General features: G+C 26.2%; 1 non-coding gene across 1 annotated transcript; it reads left to right on the forward strand.

The window, feature by feature from the left end:
* The first annotated feature begins 5,041 nt into the window (after nt 1–5,041).
* LOC141530285 (5S ribosomal RNA) lies at nt 5,042–5,164 on the forward strand. Its single transcript, XR_012479745.1, has one exon. It is a non-coding gene; the product is annotated as a 5S ribosomal RNA (ribosomal RNA).
* The last annotated feature ends 308 nt before the right edge of the window (nt 5,165–5,472 follow it).

A 5,472-nucleotide genomic window follows, 5' to 3' on the forward strand; every position in this document is an offset into this window, starting at 1 on the left:
CAATTTAAATTAGAAATTAATGATCGATGCAAAACATGCAATTATTCTAATTCTTACAGTATACTAGAAAATGTATTACATGTTTCAATATATGATGAGAAAAAAACATTTGAACTACAAGAATTAATTGATTCATCATTTGGATATTGGTTTACTAATTTCAAATTTTGTGAAAATTGTATAGAAGTCAAAGAAACGCTAACAAAAATTTCATTAAATTCCTTGCAACAGATATTAGTTGTGAAGTTACATGTGTCCATCAAAGGAAAAAATAAATTAATAAATAGAAAAAAGGGTTTATAAAATCGGTACCCAAAGCAAAAATATCAATATGTAATACAAACTATGCTATTGTAAGTGCTATATTTAACTCTTCAAAAGATGGTAATTCTGAAAATCGGTTCTGTAACAGTTGAACCGCGGACATTTCAACCGCGACAGTTCAACCGCGACATTTCAACCGAAGGACAATTCAACCGAAGGATACTTCAACCGAATGACAATTCAACCGCAAGAATCATTTTTTTATTTTTGAAATAATGCAAAAAAAAAACTTAATAATTATGATGATGATTATTATTATTATTATTATTATTATTATTATTACATATATTGAAATACAAAAAAAAACTACATTTCTGACTATTTGTTATATAAATAACCATCTTCATACAATTGTTTTTCACCCTTTGTCGATTTAATAAACTTCAACGGCATGATAAATTCACTGAAACGAAAATTATACACTAACAATATATTATTATTTATTTTTAATAAATTTACTCTTCTAAATATAAATAAATTAACTCTTCAAAATATAAATATTTAAGGTTAGGACAATATGCTCTAGCTAATGCGAAAATACCAAGGTATATTTTTAATAAATTTACTCTTCAAAATATACATAAATTCATTCTTCAAGATATTAATAAATTCACTCTTCAAAAAATAAATATTTAAGGTTAGGACAGTATGCTCTAGCTAATGCGAAAATACCAAAATCTCACCAATATAAATATTTGGCTTCTCCAAAAAGTTTACCATTTTATCGACCTCAAGCAGTTCGATATCGATAAAAACAAATACGCGGGATTTTCAAACACTTTCTTGTTCATCGTTCATAATAACAATAATGTTATCGTGTTATTTAGACCAACACAAATGCGGGTAATTGTGTTGCGCCCTTTTAACATGGTTTGTTTGAGTGTTTACTCACTAATAGGCTATTACAAATGCGAGTAATTGTGTTGCGCCCTTTTAACATGGTTTTTGTGATCAATTTATCAAGAAAAATGCAGTTAAACTGTCATCGGTTGAATTGTCTTGCGGATGAATTGTCCGTCGGTTGAAGTATCCTTCGGTTGAATTGTCCGTCGGTTGAAGTATCTTTCGGTTGAATTGTCCTTCGGTTGAAAAGTCGTCGGTTGAAATGTCGCGGTTGAACTGTCGCGGTTGAAATGTCCGCGGTTGACTAGTCGCGGCACCCTGAAAATCATCATGTTGCGATGATTAAACATAATTTATCATGGATCCAAATAGATGATGAGACTGTACAATCAGTAAGATGGCCTGCGAATTCTAAAAGTGCTTACGTATTTTTCTTACAAAAGAAGTAAATTGAAAACTTGAGGTACACCGAAAGAAAGAAAGTCTTAAGTCAAGCGTAAATTTTCTTAAATCAAAAAAATCTTAAGGAAGATTGAAAATTTCTTGTATGAAGTTAATTTTTTTTAAGCCAAGAAAATTCCTTCTTGCTCCAAAATAACTTCGGTCTTCCTTACAATTTTCTTAGTTCAAGAAATTTTCTTTTTCTATGTATATATGACATCTTAATACTTAAAATATATTAACTTATCTTAAACTTAACAAGAAATTAAATAAAATAACTACTACTAACTTCTTTTAAAGTTAAAAAAAATACTTAAGTAAATGAGCACAAACAACAAAACAAAAATTTTTAAAATTATAATACTAAATAAAAAAAAAAATAATCCACAGATTCGGTAGAATCTGGCACCAAGTTCCGTTCAAAAATATCGTTGTAAACGGAGCGTCAGACTACCGACTGTGTTTACTGAAAGCGTGACGTTTTTCTGAGGTTGCAAATTTTATTTTAAATTCTACGTTCTTTCTTTTTCTTAAATTTCTATTATAACAGTAGTTCATACCTTTTTTTCCTAATATTAATTAATTGAAAAAATATGAAAAAATTGTTTAGTTCTATGAATCAGAATTATTTCGGTTCAGACAGCGTTGAATATAACTGCTTAAATTTTGTCCCTATTATAATTTTTTATTCAGATATCTCTGCATAGGAACACTTTTTAACAATAATACTAATTATAATACTAAAAGTAATAATATCGGTAATAATAAATTGATGTTAAAAATGACAGCAATAATAATATTTATCATTATCATTATTATTACTAAAATAATTGTTTGTTATTTTCATTGAATTAATGTGTATTGCAGTATTAAATCTAAATTAAAATTTTTTCTTATTAAGAAAATGTCAAAATTCTCTTTGTATATATAAGAAATGTATAATTTCCATCGATAATTTAAGTTATCGATTTAAACCGGAGGCGTTTTCGCGGATTAGTCAGTTTAAATTTTTAATACCACTAGCTAATATGAGAAAAGAAAACTTTAATTTTTTTATCATAATTTGAGCTGTAAAATCAAAGAACGAACGACTTTTCATATGATTATAGCTTTGCCTGAAAAAATTCATTTATTTATGAATTTTTAATATTGCGCGGGAAAAGTTTACGTTTGAAATTAAAAATGTAAAAGTATCTTATGAAACAAAAAATTTTATAGAACAAATTATCATACAACCTTCCATGTTTATGTTTGAAACATATTTTTTTAATTAAATTTTATTTGTTAACCAGTTTAAACACACAAACATTGTATGAGTTATACTTTCTTCGGATAAACCAGATGTTCAGTGTCTGGGGAATTCTCATTAAAAAGTGTGAACATTCTGTGATCTTATGGTTATTGCCTGTAGGTGGCACTGTCATCCAATTGAGCGGGTTTCAAATAATCTTAATCTCTTGATAATACGAAACATGACTATGCGTTTGATATATTGCGTCATTTACTAACAACAATATCATAATAACAATAAATAATATTGGTAACCATAATACAAATAACAATAATAGTAATTATAATACTGAAAGTATTAATATCGGTAATAATAAATTGATGTTAAAAATGAAAGCAATAATAATGTTTATCATTATCATTATTATTACTAAAATGATTGTTGTTATTAATAAATCCGAATAAAAACAGTTTCACTGTAAAAATTGCGTCAAGTCCACGTTCATAAAACTCATCTCAATAACATTAGCACTTTACAAAAAAATAAGACTCGTTTCAAAAATTTTCATTCTTTACAAAAAGATGTGAAATCCGAACAAAAACAGTTTCACTGTAAAAAATTGCGCCAAGTCCACGTTCATAAAACTCATCTCAATAACGTTTGCACTTTACAAAAAAATAAGACTCAATATAATAATTGTCATTCTCTACAAAAAAAGTGAAATACAAAAAATACCAAGAAACTGTCATAATGTTAAAAAAATTGAAAGAAAATTTGTTGAAAATTTAAAAATTAAAAAAATTTTTTTATCGTACTTGGCGCGCGTCATTGAGTACCCCAAATTTTTTTCGGAAGAATTTCAACCCGAGAAAAAACGATTTTGCTCGAATTTATGAAAATTATGTATAGTTATACATATTCGGGCTGATCAGCTCTAATTACATAATATATGATTTCATACATTCTTATACTTATAAATTTACATTAGTCAAGCATACTCAACTCATTAAAAACACTGCTTACTCGATTAATTATCAGTTATATTTTCTAATGAAGTCAATTTAATTAACAGTTCATTCAATTAATAAACTTATTCATTTTTTCTCGATCTGAACGAAATGCTCGGAAGCTATTTAGTTGTACAAATATCAATCTTATCCGTGAAATAATGAAAACAAGCATGATTTTCAATTGTTATCGATTCATATGGTTGCATCAAAATGATCATCAGTAGGGATAATGACTTGGTGAGGAAGGGCTGAAAGAATTGTCCGTAAAATCGCTTTTCATATCAGTTCTCTGGCTCAGTTGTCATAAATGAAGAAATTTTGGGTACTCAATGACGCACGCCAAGTACGTCTAAAAAATTGTTTTTATTTGTTAAATTTATCACAAAATTTTTTCAATTATGAAAGATTATAACGGCTACTTGGTCTTTTTTTTTTTATTTTACATCTTTTTGTAAAATGATAATTTCTCCTTGGCATTTTTGTAAATCAAGAGTTGTGAACGTGTACTTGGCGTAATTTTTTACAGTGGAACTGTTTTTGTTCGGATTATACTTATATTAGGATTAAGAAAAAATATAATTTAACACAATTATTAATAAATTGACTTTTACTAAAGTGAAAATAATAACGGAAATTTTGGAAAATCCACAAGTTTACGATTTATAATCCTTGATTCTTTAAGATATAATTAAATCAAAATATGAACAAATAAATAATAGTTTAAAAAACTAAAATATACACTTTTTATATAAAATCAAACTTATAAATAGAAAATAAATTTTAACAATATTGAATTAAGGTAAGTGTAAAAATTTTTAATAAATATAAATTAATAGAGTGTAAATAAAAGAAAAATGTATTTTATTTAAAAAAAAAAGCGTGGGGTACTTTTTAAAATATTATCGAAATTATAATTCTTTTACTCATATCTGTCAATAAAATATTTATAACTATTGATACTATGTACCCCATTCTTTTTGTTACAACAAAAAACATTTTTTCTTATTTACACTATTATTATTAATTTATATTTATTAAAAATTTTTTACACTATTTTTATTTTTAATTTATTTTCTATTTTTTAGTTTGGTTTTCTATAAAAAGCATGTTTTTTAGTTTTTTAAACTATCATTTTTTTAAATTATCATTCATTTCCAATTAATTTAAGTACAAAGATATTTTATTAATATTTGTCAACGACCATATCATGCTGAGTCAAAACACCAGTTCTCGTCCGATCACTGAAGTTAAGCAGCATTGAGCGTGGTTAGTACTTGGATGGGTGACCGCTTGGGAACACCACGTGTTGTTGGCACACATTTTTTTGTCATTAGAAAACAAAATCCGAACAAACAGTTCCACTATAAAAAATTGTGCCAAGCTCACGTTTATAAGACGATTAAGAAAATAAAATTCTTTTTGTTTTTCAATTCTAAAAAGTAGTCAATTAAATATTTTACTTTTTAATGATAATAATTTTTTTTTTAATTAATATTTTTTCAAAAATAATAATAATTTTATGAATTAAAATATTTGAACCAAAATATAAATATTGTAGTATCTATTATCCGAACAAAAACAGTTTCACTGTAAAAAAATTGCGCCAAGTCCACGTTCATAAAA

The sequence above is a fragment of the Cotesia typhae genome, unplaced genomic scaffold (assembly GCF_013202065.1).
Source record: "Cotesia typhae breed Kobodo isofemale line unplaced genomic scaffold, CoteBio_Ctyphae contig_48, whole genome shotgun sequence".
Taxonomy (NCBI): Eukaryota; Metazoa; Arthropoda; class Insecta; order Hymenoptera; family Braconidae; genus Cotesia; species Cotesia typhae.